This window comes from Petaurus breviceps, unplaced genomic scaffold (assembly GCF_028583685.1).
Source record: "Petaurus breviceps papuanus isolate PSGF00001 unplaced genomic scaffold, PetGlider_PUasm1.0 138, whole genome shotgun sequence".
Lineage (NCBI taxonomy): Eukaryota > Metazoa > Chordata > Mammalia > Diprotodontia > Petauridae > Petaurus > Petaurus breviceps.
The window spans coordinates 7,008,415-7,025,836 of record NW_027185694.1 but is presented as its reverse complement, the minus strand read 5'-3'; the positions used below and the strand labels follow the sequence as shown (position 1 = coordinate 7,025,836).

Sequence of the window (17,422 nt, the reverse complement as noted above, 5' to 3'; positions counted from 1 at the left end):
ATAGAGCACTGGTCATGGACTCAGGAGGACCTGAGTTCAAATACAGCCTCAGATACTTGACACACTTACTAGCCATGTGACCTCAGGCAAGTCGCTTAACCCCAATTGCCCTGCCTTCTCCCCTCCAAAAAGACAAAAAAAATATAATAGTAACTCACAGGTGGCCAGAATGAATAAGTTAACTAGAGGCAGGAAGATAAGGTACTTAGAAAATCTGTTTCACTTCCATTTATTTATACTAAATTTATATTTATTTATATTAAATTACTATTTTTAGATGATGGGCTTATATTTCACTGATTTGTATTTATTTGTATCTATCCTCTTTATATTTATCTCAAATATAGTTATATATGTATTAATCTTATCTATTAGACTATAAGCTCCTTGTGGTAGACATTGCTTTATTCTCTAGCACAGTACAGTAAGTGCTTGGTGTCTAGAAGCTGTCTAATGAATATCTGTTGATTGACTAACAAGAAACATTTTCTTCATTTATGAAGTAACTTATTTACCTCCAAAAGGCTCCTATGGAGCTGCTGTATATTGTCCAAAATAACTGTACAATGTTGTATATCTTTATTCAACAAAGATTCATCTCTGTTCTTGTTCAGTCATTTCTCAGTTCTGTCCTGACTCTTTGTGACCCCATTTTGGGCAAAGATACTAGAGTGGTTTGCCCTTTTCTTCTCCAATTAATTTTATACATGAGGAAACTGAGACAAACATGGTTAAGTGACTTGCCCAGCATAGCACAGCTAGTGTCTGAGGCTGGATTTGAACTCACAAAGATGTCTTCCTTTTTTTTTTTTTTTGCTTTTCGGAGGGGTAATTGGGATTAAGTGACTTGCCCAAGGTCACATGGCTAGTAAGTGTTAAGTGTCTGAAGCTGGATTTGAACTCAGGTCCTTCTGACTCCAGGGCCGGTGCTCTATTCACTGCACCACCTAGATGCCCCCAAAGATGTCTTCCTGATTTCAGTCCTGGCACTCTATCCATGCAGTCACCTAGCTGTCATCTCCATTGATATCTGTGTTTATATCTGTGTACATCTATGTTTCATATACAGAATGCCTGTCTACACATATATGTTGTGTTTGTCCTTTGTTCTCAAAGAGGACCATGACATCAGGGAAATGATGACATGACTTGGAGTTGACTTGGATTTGAATGATGGTCACCACCTTCACTTTCTCCTCTTGAGCCATCTGGGTTCAGTGGCCTGATATTCATTAGGATGACTGGAGATGGTCCAGGATGCAATGGGAGGCCTGAACCCTCTTATGCTAAGGTATTTTCAGGTTCTCACTTTGAGTGAGGCAACACCCATTCAGTGAATAGGTCTCTTTATGAAGTGAGTCATGGGATGGCCCTTTTAATTAAAAAAAAACAAAAAACAACCAAACTGTGAGAAGAAGACCCTCAGAGTTCCTGGCCAAAAGAGAAATAGTTAGTATTTACATTCACTCTGTGCTAGGAGGGCAGAGACCTATTGTTGTCCAATCTATGAGCTCCAGAGTGAATTGGGTTTAAGGCTGGGTCTTTGAGAAAGAAATCTAACCAGTAAACCCCAAGTTAATGAGGCAACTTTCAGCCAACAAAATTTACCTTCTTTTGGGCACAGCACCCTCAGGTGAAGAGAGGGAAAGAGACAGGGGAAGGGGGATGGAGAGGGAGAGAGGGAGGGGGAAAAGAAGAGAGAGAGGATAGATTTTACGTATATATATATATATATATATATATATATGTATAATGTATGCAAGAAAATCATCCTTAGGGGTGGCTAGGTGGCGCAGTGAATAGAGCACCAGCCCTAGAGTCAGGAGGACCTGAGTTTGAATCTGGTCTCATACACTTGACACACTTACTAGCCATGTGACCTTGGGCAAGTCACTTAACCCCAATTGTCCTGCCCTTCCCCCTCCAAAAAAAAAGTCATCCTTAGAATCAATAGGACCTTCATTCAAGTGCTGCTTAGGTATATTGGCTGTATGAACCAGAACAAATCGCTTAACTTTTCAGTGTCCCAGGTAACTCTCTAAATTAAGCTAAAGATCAGATGTAAAACTGTATGGATAGAGGGAACATTCTTACCAAGAGGTCCCCACAGCAATGAAAGCACATGTCTGGACCAAGAAAAAAATTTTTTTGAATATGGTTTAGATTATATAACCTAGCTTTGGTTATATGAAAAGCAGTATTACTTTAAACTTACCATTAAAATATTTACTAAGTGTTAGCCTGCCAAAATTTAGCCTGATGTTTTAACAAAATATTCAACAGTCAGTATTCAGATGCTTCATTAAGCCTATGCAGGAACCATTTAAAAAAAAAAAATCAACAATCCTGCAATTGTAACAAGCGATCCCTCAAATTTAGGGCTTATAATAAGCTACATGATTTTGATTTATGGATTTTTTGAAGGAAAAAAGGAAGAAGGAAGTAACCATTTGTGTGTATTTCTACAAAAATAAATATGATTAAATGATTTTAAGGTTTTATAGGAGAAATTTATTTGAAGACTAAGATTTTGAACTGTGATACAATTGGCATTGAAGCAGTCCATTTGAAACTCAGTTATCTATTCCTGCTTGCAGATAAACGTGGCTTACTTTACTTAGGCTGTGAATGTTGGTCTCAGAGTAGAAAGGTGCAATTGTACCACTTCTGCAATGTCATTTATAATTTTCAGAACATTATTATATTTATCCTAAATAATAACTAATCTTCAGATATCATGTTAAAGTTTGCAAAGCACTGTATTATACACACACACACACACACACACACAAATAGTCTAATTTCCCCCTCACATCATTATGTAGTAGGAACTAAATAAATATGATTTCTCATTATGGGAACTCCTGGTATGCAAATTTCCTGCCCCACTGCCAAGCAAAACTCATTTATGACTCAGGAGATAAATCCTTTGAAGTTCTCTGATACACAGGTCTCCAGCTAATAACTGTTACGGGTTGAACACAAATCGGGCTCAATGACCAATATCTTATCTGTTAAATAGCTTGATGAAAAACTTGTGTTGTTTCTGAAGTCATAGCTTCACAGATTTAATGCTAGAAGGGACCTTAGAGGTCACAGAATCTGAAAACTTGGGCTCACGGAAGTTATGAGTTGCCCAGGATAACACAACTAGTAAATATGTGACATGAGATTTGAACTCAGATCCTCCTGACTTTGTCCAATACTCTCTTTACTATAATTTGCTATTTATAAAGGGCACATGTTCAAATTGTGGTTCTGCTATTTATTACCTTTGTGATGTTGGGCAAATGAGTCCCTTTATGTCTCTAGGCCTCACTTGCTTCTCCTGCAAAAGTGACGGGATTGAACTAACTGACCTCTGAGATTAGTTAGTTCTAAACTAAACTGGGCCCTTCCAGTTCTAAATCCATGATCTACAATGCTATGCCGTGATGTTTCTCTAATGCTGGACTTCATTTATATTCTCCACAGACTGAAAAATCCATTATTATTTGTACAATTCAACTGCTAATTACTGCCTACTTTCAGTAGTAAAGCAGAGCTTGTTAACACCCCTGTAACTAGAGCTGTCTGTGTCTACAACTCCCCACTTTCCCTGATGTGTAACTTGATTGTTAAAATTAGTTTGCTCAAAGCTGATAGTATATATATGGTCTTGACATAACCCAGGGTATTTTTTTCTCTTAAACTTAGAGGAAGCTTTCATACCTTGTTCAGAATTATAGGTAGGCAAAAGGAAAAAATAAAAGACAAGAAGAAAAAAATAGCCTCATTTATCTAGTGTTCTAGAACAAATAGGGCCTTTTTTGAAAAAAAAAATCAGAGTTGGATTTTATTCTCTTTTTAGCATAACATTTTCTGTCATTCAAACACAGTGTCTTGTCCATAGTAGTCACTGAATAAACATATGTTGGATTAAATGTATGCTTTTCCACATTTGTGGATTATCTAAAGTCACACTTGTGACATATCTAAAATCTATTTCACAATTTGTGAATCTTTCTCCAGCATATTAGTTTTTTACTATGTATTTAGGATTTAAATAGTACCTTCCATAGCAAGAATGATTTAAATGTTTTCAAATGCTAGAATAGGTGATCTGGCATATTTATGTGTATGTATGTGATGAAGTGCCAGAAATGTTGAGGTAGAAACCCAGAGGGATACAGGGATCCTGAGACCAGAGTTCCCAGGGCAAGGTCACCTGGAATGAATTCACAGTCTTGAGCATTCTTTAAGTCAAGGTGGCAAAGATTTATTGTTACGATATACAGTGGGCAAAAGTTCTTAGGGAACCTGCAACCTTAGAGGGTGTAATGGGAATGGGAATTTGAAGATCTTCCCTGCCCCTTAATAGACCTAGGGGGGAGTTTAAAGACCTCCCCTGCTTTGAAAGTAAACTTTGCCCCCTAATAGGCTGAATGTAGTCACATGGAGCCTGTGATGGGAGGACTTTTACTGAAGGGAAGCAAGCCCACAGGAAGCTAGTTCAGAGATAGCCAGATGGTGGGGGACAGAGGACCTCAGGCAAGGAGATAGAGAGTTTTGTGAGTAAATATTGATCTTGTATTGGTTTGTGGGAAGGCTAAAGGATGGCATGGCTCTCAGCATTATTATGGCTTCTGAATATCTTTGGTACTGTGATGGAATTGACTTACTGGTTTTGGTATTCAGTTTTCTGGTGTCTAAATAAATGCTTCAGTTCTATCCTCTATCTGGAGAGTTTGGCATATTTTGTGATCTAACGTCATGCGATACTTTTAGTCACGGTCTTTATTGTGATCGTGGGCTCTATAAATATTGCAGTGGTGCTACAGGGGGTACAATTAAAATTTCATATAGGATAAACTATAGTAAAACAGGTGTCAAACATGCTAACTAGGTGAGTCAAGGTGGGCTTAGGGAGTGGTTAAGGAGTGGTCAATTCTTAAAGGAACATGCACTTTTAATATTAGAGTTCACTGGGAAATAGCCCAAGGAGGGGCTACAGAGAGGTGTGGTTTTAGGTCTGAAATGTCACTAAGTCAACTAATGGTCAGGGCTGGCTGAGAAATACCCAGGGTGCCCCCATCAATGTCTGGTTAGACAAGATAAACTTAAGGGAGTATGCATGTGACTAAATCTAGGATACATATGGTAGGTCAGTGAGTAGTAAATATCTTTATGACCCAGTACATAGTCAGTTCAGTCAATACACAGTTCGTTCAAACTACTACATTCTATAGGTGCAGCTAGCTACTGTATCAGAAAGAGTTAAGTATTTTTCTAGGGTATGCTGCCCTTGAGCTGGAGAGAAACTGCCTGAGACAGTGGTTTGAGGATTGGGAGATTTGAGACTAGGGAGAATGGTTTTGGAACTGGGGTTCAAGCACAGGCACCCAAGCACCCATCATACACATATATTTGCATGTATTTGTGTGTGTTTGTGTGTATGTCTCTCTCTCTCTCTCTCTCTCTCTCTCTCTCTGTCTCTCTCTCTGTCTCTCTCTGTCTCTCTGTCTCTGTCTCTCTCTCTCTCTCTCTCTCTCTCTATATATATATATATATATCACTATCTTTTTTGACTTTCTGCCATGTAAAGTGTTATTCCACATAACATGCAAAGATTTCAAAGTCTTCCTTTATGAAAGAACTCATAAAGATCAAATCAATTTGAATGCATAGAAATGCTGCAAAGAATAAATTTATTTTTCTTGTTTCCTTATATTTACAGTCTTTCTCCTGTCCATGAAATTTCTTATCTTCCCCTCAGCTAAGGGTTTAGAAGTGAGAATTAAAAAATAAGGTGGTAGTTTACACACACATACGCTCACACACACTACTTTAATTATATTTGTTTGTTTCAAGTATGTGTATATAATTTTTTGGAAATGAGTTGCAATCACTTTGATGCAATACAAGTGAGATGTCCAGCATGTCAATATCAGCATTCTTTGGGATACTAGAGAGTGTTTAGGAATATAAGAAATACTGAAAAGAAGATTACTCTGTTAACAGTTGCTGGAATCAAGAATTCACAACAATCCTTTCAATTACATTCTTACTTTACTCTAAATACAAACACAGAGCAGCAGGGAACTCTTGTTCTTGTTTCAGGTATCCTGGGAATGTTTTCATTAGCACATGACTCAAATATCCACAGACAGTGTTTTCTAACTCTTTGGGAGAAGAGTGGAAGGCAGATTTCTTGCCTTTATCTTTGGAAAGCTCTTCTCTCCAACTCCTCCCCTCCCCTTCTCTCCTTCCTTCTCTGAGAAGAAAGCTATTAATTGTTATCTGGGACCCTGAAGACAGAAGATTCCTCGAAAGCACTCTGTCATGGTGGGTGCCCAGTAAGCACCTCTGGAATTTAAGGAATACATTGGCTTGATGTAATTGTACTTCCATTTTGCAATCTATTTTGCATATCTGATTGGTGGGATAGCATAATGCAAATTTCAGAAATGCAAACTTGTCCCTTTATGAGTACATATGTATGTATATATTTATGTATGTGTGCATATGCAATACATACATATATCTTTTTTTGTGGTGGTATTGTGGAAAATTAAAGAAATTACAAAAATGAAGGCCATGCAACCAACATGTTGCCAGGAATACTCCTTAAATAATAACTATAAAGCTCCCCTGAGTTTTTGTCTAAACAAAGCCTGTCTGCAGTGATGCCACTCTAATACCCTACAGTGTAAGGTGTTTTATTCATGCTAGTAGTCTGACCACTGCTTATTATTAATTTAGTCCTGGAGATAGCTGACATCTGTCAATCAGGCAAAACTTGAGTGCACCCTTTGCCACTCAAAAAGCGATGGAGCGGGGAGAGGAGATTCTCTGCAAGGCTCTGGGCCAAGTCTTTGGGCTGTCTTGATTAAATATTAATTAATTTTCATGGCTGGACATCTCCTGTTATAGTAAATACAACATGATTCAAAGCACACATTCCTCTGAAACATTTCATTGCACTGATCTGTTTGGAAAATTTTACAGGTATCTGAATATGCACAACTTTTTTTTTCTACTCTGAACGTAATTTCCCTGCTATGTAGGTATGGCTTTGGAATTCAGTTCTGAAGAGTGGATATTAGACTTCTTAAGCCACTTGAAGGATTTTATTTAGTAAGCCAGCAAACACTATTAAAAGAACTCCTAAAGATTCAGAAGATAGTATATGAAATGGGGACTATAGTCTGAACTCCCTCCCCACTTCCAAAGTCTAGACCTTCATTGGGTGAGAATAGTTCTAAATAAAAAAGGATCATCTTGAGATTTAGCAGCATCTCAAGAGTTTATATTTGGTTTAATGGACTATTATTTCTGAGTTTATAAGTTCATAGCTATACTCCCATCTCTTTACATTTTAAGCAAAAAGTGGTGTGTCTGTTTTATCTATGTTTAGATTAGATTGTAAATGCATAGAGAAGGAAGATCATGTCTTTTTCAGCTTAATTATGTCCATCGGCTAAGCACAGAATCTTGAGCACCTGGATTGCCTTAATAAATATTATTCTGATTGGACCAAGCTGGTGATTTCGTTTTAATTTGCCAAGAAAGTAATAATACCAGTTCATTAATCTTTTCGAAAGATGGGCTATGTGAAAAAGCAAAATATATCCATCACTGAAGTAGTAAAAAAGCTATTCAAATGGCATAGGTTTTTCCATACATAACTTAGTTTGATTCCTGAGATAACAGGATGAATACATAAATAGATTAACTTAGACAGAAGAGTCTATATTTAGTCCTAATAGAAATCATGATTTTGAAAGAAGGCATTTTGTTGTAGAACAGTCATTAGGCTCAACAATGAGTCTTTGAATAGGATAAGAGGTAAAGGATAGCAAACTTCTACCATTTAAAGCTTTGTAGTGTTTGAAATAAATTCAAATTAATACACAAGTGGACTAGAGAACTGCAATTATATTATACTTTTCTGAAAAGAGTTTCAAAATGGATTTACAGAAATCATGCATTTAAGATTTGCTTGAAACAGCACATGATCAAACTCTTTAGGAGAAATCACGTCTCCCTACAAAGATGGGAAATTGGGATGAAGTAATGAGGCAAGGAAAATCAGTGGGAGTGAAATGTGATATCAGTTGATAATGGTGTTTTTCAAAAGTTTATAGCTGCCTTTGATAAAATCTTTGGACCCAGATTGATTCCTAATCCACCATATGCCTTTGAGACTCATCTGCATTAATTCTCTCCCATCCTGGCTTGGAACCTATGGGGATTATTTAGGATTGACTCATATTTTCTCCATAATTCAGGATTTTTCTATATCCCGAGACCCCATTCCTTCCAGAGTGGTTATTACAGGCCTCACTAAGCCCTATTTGGTTTGAGCTAACCAGCATGGCTCTTGGAATATGTACAACTTTTCTGGATTTAGGGTATGGGATACTGGCATTTATTGACTCTCTGCAGTGTGATGGTACTGAATTTTAGCTAACCATTGGATATCTGGGGTACTCAGTGACCCTGGGGAAATGGTAGACTGGACTAGATCTGTTTTTCCTTAGCTTTTTTATCTCGTCAAGGAATAATCTCAATGGTTTGGAATCAATTTATATAAAAATTTCCTTTGCCTTTCACACTTTTCATTTTTTTATTACTAGGATTCTATAGGGCAAAATTATTTCACCTTTTTGAAGGAGTTGAATCTTGTATTTATGCTGCTAAAGTGAATTTGGGGGGGGTTTATCATTATGTGCACATAGATATGATTAACTTAACCATGTAACAAATAACTACCAAGTCCCTTTAAAAAATGAACTTAATGCCTGGAAGATAATGACAGATTAGAGTACTTCATTTTAGATTTCCATTTCTAATGGTGTTTCTCTTGAGAAGTTCCTCTGTCCTTTTAACTTTTTTTTTTAAGCAATTGGGGTTAAGTAACTTGCTCGAGGTTACAATGCCAGTTATTTTGTGTGAGTGTTAAGAATCTGAGGCCAGAACCTGATCCCGGGTCTCCCGACTCCAGGGCCGGTGCTCTTACTCGCTGCGCCACCTGACCGCCCCTGTCTTTTTAATTTAATTAGTAATGATCCTGAGACCTAGTTTTATTTGTCCCAAGGGAGAGGGAGACACTTGAAAAATACTATCAAGGAAGTAGCTTTGGCTAGCCTTGTGATTCAGACTTGACAACTTGGCCTTGCTCGTAACATTTCCCTATGGCATGCCACACACACACACACACACACACATGCACACACACACATACACAACAGAAACATGGATATACAGGTAGTGCTCTAAAATGATAAGGCACCACTTGATTCTGCATTTAAAATTTTTTTCCCTCCCTTCTTCTCTTTTCATGTTTCTTTCCTTCTTCCCTCCCTTCTTTCTCTCTTCCTCCCTTCCCACTTTCCCTCCCTCTCTTTCAGGACAACAAGATGGACGCCACAACTTGATTTAGCCACCCTTCAAACATCATCAAGAAAACTCCTTTCTGCTTTGATGGCTGACCACACACAGTCCCAGCACTGGAGAGAGCCGGACTCACTCCTCCAGGCTATTGGCCCTATCCACTGATTTCCACAGCTCCACTGCCCTGCTTCCCCAATTCCTTATAACACCAAGAAATAGGAAAAGAACAAAACGGCTGTACTTGGCCTTTGTTTCTGAATGCGATAATACTTTTTCTCCTAAATGTTTAACCACCAGAAGAACGAGCTCTGTGGTTTGTGGTTCTGGGCAGGAATAGCTCATCTGTATCAAATGCCCAACAGTTACTTGGGACTTTCTAGTTGGGGTTGGAGATGTGGCCAACACAATGCACATAGAGCAGAAACTGACACCAGAAATAATTCAGCTGTTTGCTTCTTCGGTCCGTGTGTCAGCCAGAGTAAGAAACCGCATGAGACAGCTTGAGTAAGTACCCTTCTCTATTTGTTTTCATGTTCATTCTCATTGCTTTTTGTTCAGCTGGAGAGGTTTGCATTGGGTAAACCAGGTAGGGGTAGCAATGGATTAGGTTGCTTTTGCTGAGAAAAATGCGTTTGGTAGTGTACAGGAATGCCCCACCTTGCATTGTTAACTGGTTTCACAAAAACATGATGTCAGTGTGAAGACTTGTGCTAATTGATACAGAAAGAAAAAAGCAGAACATACACAATGATTACAATAATGTTAATGAAGACAATGCTAAAGAAAACTGAGCTCAGATTCAAAACAATGGCCGATACTGGATCAAGAGGACAGACTATAAGATGTAGCTCCTTCCTCCTCTGTGGGTATGTGTGAGTGGACTGTGGATGCCAAGTGCTGTTTTGTGTATTGGTTTTCCTTTGTTATGAATGAGGGTTCAATAAGGATGAGAGGTATTTCAGAAAATGTTTGTGGTTTAAAAAACAAAAGGGATTAATAGAATTTTTTTTTTTAAAAGACACAAAGTTGGTTTCACTTGGCTTCGTAGGGGCAATTTTGGAAATGAGTGATTTGCTATGTAATATTACAATGGGGTTTCACATTTTTGTAGGGTTTGATTATAAAGGGAAAGATGTCATTGTGAAATGATGTTGGTTGGAGTAATTTTATGCAGGTGAATGATATATAAACAATGAGATTGATGTTATGATCCTAGTCATCCTTCAGAAGGGATGACCTAGGTAGACTTACCTCAGATGGTGATCCTTGACCTAGGAAACAAAAGCTGCCTCCCTGTGTCCTCTAAACAAAAGAAGTAGACTTTAGAGAAGTCTAAATTGTAGAATATAACCAGCTAATTTGGATGGCAACCATGTATGCAGGAATGGTAAGTTCATATAATAACTATTCATCAAATGGGATTTTCATGCAGTGGAAATAACCCCTGCTCCAAAACCCAAAGTTAAATTAAAAGGGAATTCAGTCTCTTTCCCAGGGGTGATCATTCCCTTATTTATAATTTGTAATCATAATTATGATTTTGCTTCACAAATTGCTTTACTTTGCTCTTTATAATGTACCATAATATTGAGGTAGGGACTTTTTTGATTCTATTTTACTTTAATTTATTATTATTATTATTTAAAAAAAATTGAACTGCACCCATGATTTATTTGGTATGAAAAACTCTCAATGCAAAAACTCCCTTTCTCAATATGATCACATGTACTCTTGAACTTATAAACTTTGAGAGTTGACTGGGGCTCTGAGAGATTAACTGATTTGCCTAGGGTTGTATATCCAGTATGTGTCACAAGTGGACCTAACCAAGGGGCTTCTGATTCTGAGGCTAACTCATTTACCATTCCAGGCTGACTCTTAACTTGAAGAATAGAGTTAATATGATCGCTGAACTTGCATGGATGGGAACACACATGAGGCTGGTGTCTGAAGATGGGTGTGCATGTGTTTTAGGTTGACAAATGAGGACCATCAAAAATAACCCACACTAACACTGCAGGTACAGTTGATGTCTCAAGGTTAGCAGGTGACCATCTTGCATCACACAGGGAACTTCTATCAGTTTCCTGACAGGAGATGCAAATGATAATTTGGAGTTTGTAATATAAACCCTGAGTCGGCAGAGAAACTTAACAGTTTTAAATCAAGCATAAACAATGGAGTGGTTTGAAAGGCTTGGTCTACCCCAAAATGTCACATTCCATGGAAGAATGCTTCCTCTATTTGATCTGTCACTAGAACTCTCAAAACATGACACTCCTTGAACATAATACACTTTGATGATAACTAGATTAACTTTCCTGGTACAAGTAAAAGGCCACCTGTTGCCAGAATGCCCATATTCCTCGTTGCCTGTCTTGTAGCTGTCATCACTTCAATGCAATCTGCACCCGACATGCTGGAATATAATGAATATGTCAGGAGTTGGAGGTCAGCCATCAAAGTACATGAAAACTTGGCTTGCATACAGTGTCAGCATGGAGGCCTCACCTATCATCTTGTGCAAAGGATTTCTGCACCACTTGATTTGTTTGCACAGGGTTTGTTGCTGTTGGATGGAACACATTTACTGAGGCTTTTTGACAGCCCATTCAAACATTTTCAATTTGGAAAATGGTGCTTCCTGTTTTAAGCTCTTTAACTGATACGGGGTGTGAAATGCCACTGGAACTGATTGTGTTGTGGGTTTGTTGTTGGTATTTTAGCTTGGAAAGATCCACGATGAGGGTGTGAAGTATTTTGACTGGCATGCATAGGAGAACTAGACAGAACATGAAAAGCCATAGAATCTTAGACCTTAGTGGTTGACCTAGTACAGCTTGCAAAAAAACACTTCTAGAATCAAGTGGTGGGCTCTCTGGTAGGTGCCCAAGGGAGAAATTAGTTTAGTCTTTGTAACTACCATATTTTCTTGCATGCATTGCTCACACACACATTCCATCTCTCTCCCCACCCTAACTTTTCATTTTGAGAAGGAAACATGAAACTCTTTGACTTGGCCTTATTTCCCCCCTCAGTAGACTGGTATTGGCGGTAGCAGAAAGTGCTCTGAAGACCTGGTCAGAGAAATTGAAATATGAATGACACCCTTCAGAGAAAGTAGGAGAGCTTAAAGAAGTGCTAAGAGTATTTGGTTGCCTAAGGCTCCCTAAAAAGGTGTGTGGGTGGAAAATTCTTTTCCTTTATATAGATACAGGGGTATTAGGCTTTTCAGATTTATTATGTCAGCAGCATTAGAAAAGAGTATATCTATACGATACTCAGTCTCTTAGCCCACTCCTCCCATACCCTTTTACTGCCTCCCATTCATTTAAATAAAAAAATTCTAAATAGGGAAGTGAAAGATTTATGCATGTTATTTTATATTGTCATTCACAAAATAACATTCTGTCATTTACCAGACCCTTTCCAGAGGCTCCCATCCTGGAGAGCTTCACTATCTATTATGAGAGCATGTTCATAAAGAAGGTTTACTACAACTGAGGAGGTATATATAGAAATAGAATTTAGGGTTAGGAGTACAATATCATCAAAGTCTGGAAGTTCATGGTTAAGGATGGTCTTTTTGGGTTCTGTGAGGAAACATCACCAGATGACTTGGTCATAGACACCAGCAAGCTAATGCTCACTAAAGAACAAATTCTCAACAGTTTATACACTTTTAGCATAAATCAAGTTTAAAAGAGCTAGATGCTGTAGTCAATTTATTTATCCAATTTGAAAAATAGCTGAGTCTAAATTGTCCCTGCCAAAAGGTGGATTAGGAAGACTTCTCCGGGTGCTGTGAAACCACTTTGTGCTTCCCTTTGAAATCCTTCTTAAGTCCTGTTTAACTATGAGCTAGCAAACCCAACTCTATAAAGTGATGGCAGACTCCACATTAAGTAATACAATTTTTTAAGTGTGCCAAATACCTTATTTTGTCCATTTATTCCCATTCTTTCCCTAGCCTTTTACTAGATATTCAGACAGGAAGAAAAAGTGACCAAAGGGAATTCTCCACCTTCTTCTTTCATACCCTTTTTACATGCCCCCCCCCCCGCCTTTCTCCACTAGTTGACAACTAATGAAATAACCAAAAGGGAGGCAGAAAGAAACATGATCCTTGGATAACTTCCAACTTGGAAAATGGAAAAGCAGCTTAACTACACATTTACTTGACTGTCCTCATAATTTCCTTCTCACCATCTTTTTTCACATACTGTCTCTCTATGTCTACTTCATCCCTTCTTACCTTGGGTCTTGAAATGGATGCTGGGAGACTATTTTTCTGGGAAGTTTTAGAAGGAATTCCTGCCCATGTAAGTGTTGGGCTAATTTACCTCTACCTCTGAGGTACCTCTGAACTTGGATTTTATGGTTCTTGGTTGTTATTTCCTTTTTTTCTTGCACTTAACTAAAAGCTGTTATAAGTTCTTTGTTGGTCTGTCAGTCCATAAACATTTATTAAGCAACTGCTATAGTAGTTGGGCAGCTAGGTGGCACAGTGGATAGAGCACCAGCCCTGGAGTCAGGAGGACCCGTATTCAAATATGGTCTCAGACATTGATTAGCTCTTTGACCCTGGGCAAGTCACTTAACCCTGTTTGCCTCAGTTCCTCATCTGTACAAGGAGTTGAAGAATGGCAGACTACTCTAGGATCTTTACCAAGAAAATCTCAAATGGGGCCACAAGGAGTTGGACAGGACTGAAACAATTCAGCAACAGATATATCAGGTATTGTGCTAAGCAGTAGGGATATAAGAAATGGCAAAAGATAGTTATTGAAATTATTGCTTTCAAGGAGCTGACAGTCTAATGGGGGATACAACATGCAAACAACTATACACAAGAAAGACAAATACAGGACAGATCAGAGGTAATCTCAAAGGGAAGGTGCTAGCATTAAGGGGCATAAAGAAAGACTTCTTATAAAGGGTAGAATTTTAGTTAAGACTCAAAGGAAGCCAAGAAAGCCAGGAGGCAGAGGAGAGGAAGGAGAGAATTCCAGGCATGGGGAAAGCCAGTGAATATGTCTGGAGTAGGCAGATAGAGTGGAGTCTAGTATTTTTGGATTGGAGAGCATGGGGAGGGGAGTAAGGTGTAAAGTGAATGTCAAGATAGGAGAGGATCAGGTTATGAAGGACTTCGAATACCAAATTTGATGCTAGAGTTATAGGAAGCTACTGGAGCTGAATGAATATGTTGGTAATATGGTCAGATTTGTGCTTTTGGAAGATCATTTTGACAGCTGGGTGGAGGATGGACTGAGGTCAGTGAAAACTTCTGAATATCCTGAATAGAATTCCTAGAGTAATATCATGAAGAGAAAGCTAGAGTAGAAATCAAAAGAAACAATTTTAGATCTGGCTCTTCTATTAACTAGCTCTGTGACCAAGGAGAAATCATTGCATCTCTATGGATCAGTTTCCATTTCTGTAACTGGTATGTTTTGGACTAGATGATTTTAGAGGTAGCTTCTAGTTCTAATAATTTATGATTCCATGACACCTGAAATAAATTCATATTTATTTTGTATACGATGTCCATTTACTTATATTTGAATATATTGCATCCATTCAGTAGAATGTAAAGTTCCTTGAGGGCAGGGACTGCTCCACCTTTTTAAAAAGTAAATTTTTATTGATGGTTTTGTGCTTTTTACAACTTTACAATTTTTCACAGTATCTCTTCCCTCCCCCTCTCACAGAGTTATCCCATAAGATAAATAGTATTTTTTAAAGACAAAAAAAGAAGAAAAAGAGGAAAAATCAGTTCAACCAATCAATAGATTGATAAAATTTGAAAACTTTTGAGTAATATCCAATACCTATGGACTTCCACAAAGGGTGGGTTGGCCCTTCCTTCTATCTCTTCTTTCAAGGCATGCTTGATTTTTATAGTTTTATTCCCTTCATTTGCTTTTTTTCCTTTATGGTTCTTTCCATTCATATTGGTGTTGTCATTGTATGTATTGTTTTCTTTGTTCTACTTTGTTCTACATCAGTTCATGTAAACCTTTTCATGTTTCTCTGTATTTATCCCATTCACCATTTCCTATAGCACAGTAATATTCCATTACATTCCTGTGCCATGATTTCTTTAGCCATTCTCCAATCAGTGGTCATCTACATGTATTACCTCCTTTGATATTCATAACAACTCTGTGAAATAGGTAATGCAGATATTATTATATCCATTTAGAGAGGAGTTTGGTGACTTGCTGTAATGTTAATAGAATAGGAAGATCTTCCCTGTCCATTAACAGTGCTGTGTGACCACGTGTCCCCTTTTCCCTTGGAATAGGAGCCATGTTCCCAGGTTTAAAGGTACACAGGTATTTCAGTTACAGTTGTGATACATCCTGAGTCACCTAGGGCCCGTTGGGGGGAGGAACTTTCCTAAGGAGGAGCTTTTTAAAGGGGAGGCTTACTTGTAGGAAGGCTTTCACACCTTTTGATACTGAACTAATTAGGCACTGAGTCACGCCTATTAGTTGAAAATTATATATACTGGGAGGTTGGTATTTTACTTTGGGGGCTTGCTCATGAGAAGGACCTTTTGATTCTCTGGATGGGACTCTGAGCAGCTAAGAGCCCCTCCCCCCGCCCCTTCCCACGTCAGTGCTCTCTCAGTCTGATGGTGTATGTAGGTGCTTGTATCATTCTGTTTAGACAGTTAGAGCCCTGTCTAGATTCTTTCTTGGATACTCACTTCTTTCTACTTCTCTGTAGATAAAGTAAAATTGCTGACCCCTTTAAAAGTTGTCTTTCCTTTAGAAAAGCAGACCAAAGAAGCTGTGCTATCAGGCCATCATGGGTGTGCTAGGGAGCTTGCTAACATGTTTACTCATGACCATTCTGCTAGTGATAGAGGTCTGCCTCTAAGTCTAAAATGGCATAGTATTGTGATAGAATGAATGTCACTGCTAGAAATAACTCACTCAGCATTGGGGTCTAGAATGATCAATCGATCCCAAGCATCTCTAGTGATGGAAACTACTCTTGAATTTTTCTAGACAACCCTAGTGACATTGTCAGACTTTTCCTCAATATTTTCCCTAATTCTAATGCTCAGTTTCCAGCTATGAATTCATTTGTTCAGCAGCCATGTATTAAGCACTTACTATATAGGCATGAAGGGGCATGGCTTACTGGGGTGGGAAGCAGGAGGATCTGGATTTAAGACCCATTTTCAATTGTCTGGCTAAGGGAAAGTTAGCCTTTCTGTGCTCCTGATGACTGCCTAATAACAATGATCGTAATAATAATTTTGTTGTTGTTCAGTTGTTTTTCAGTCTTATCTGACACTTCACGACCCCATTTGGGGTTTTCTTGGCAGAGATGCTGGAGTGGTTTGCCATGACCTTCTCTAGCTCATTTTACAGATGAGGAAACTGAGGCAAACAGGGTGAAGTGACTTGCCCAGGGTCACACAGCTAGTAAGTGTCTGAGGCCATATTTGAACTCAAGAAGATGCTTCTTCCTGACTCTAGGCCTTGTACTCTTTATCTACTGTGCCACCTAGCTGCCTTAGTAATAATAACCAGCACTTTAAGATTCATAAAGCACTTTAGAAATATCTCATCTGATCTGTATTATTTTTCTTGTTGTTCAGCTGTTTCAGTTGTGTTTGACTCTTCATGACCCCATGTGGGATTTTCTTGGTAAGCATTGTTATTATCTCTCATTTTTCAGATGAGAAACCTGATGCAGTGGTTAATTACAACTTGCCCAGGGTCACAGGCCTAGGATGTGTATGTGTGAGGCAGGATTTGAACTTTGGTCTTGCTAAGTCTAGGTCCTGTGCTCTATCCACTACACAAGTGGCAGTGTGCATTAGGCCAGTGAGTTCTCTTACCTATTCAAATATTCACTAAGTCTTGTTCTATGTGATGCACTGAACTCATCATTTCAAAAATTTGTGTATTTCTAAAGTGCCTAGAAGCTCTGCTTGGCCTAGTACTTCTGTATCTATTTCAGATGTAATTTAAAATTTGAACTTTATTCACTGTGATTCTACTGAGACATAATTTTTAAAAATGAA

The 17,422-nt window shown here is 38.3% G+C and overlaps 1 long non-coding RNA gene across 1 annotated transcript in view; it reads left to right on the top strand.

The window, feature by feature from the left end:
- The first annotated feature begins 4,493 nt into the window (after window positions 1-4,493).
- The window catches only part of LOC138143252 (uncharacterized), a 337,288-nt gene continuing 324,359 nt past the window's right edge, over window positions 4,494-17,422 (top strand). The window contains exons 1-2 of the long non-coding RNA XR_011163646.1: window positions 4,494-4,550; window positions 9,393-9,879. This is a non-coding gene — a long non-coding RNA (uncharacterized lncRNA). The remainder of the gene's footprint in view (window positions 4,551-9,392; window positions 9,880-17,422) is intronic.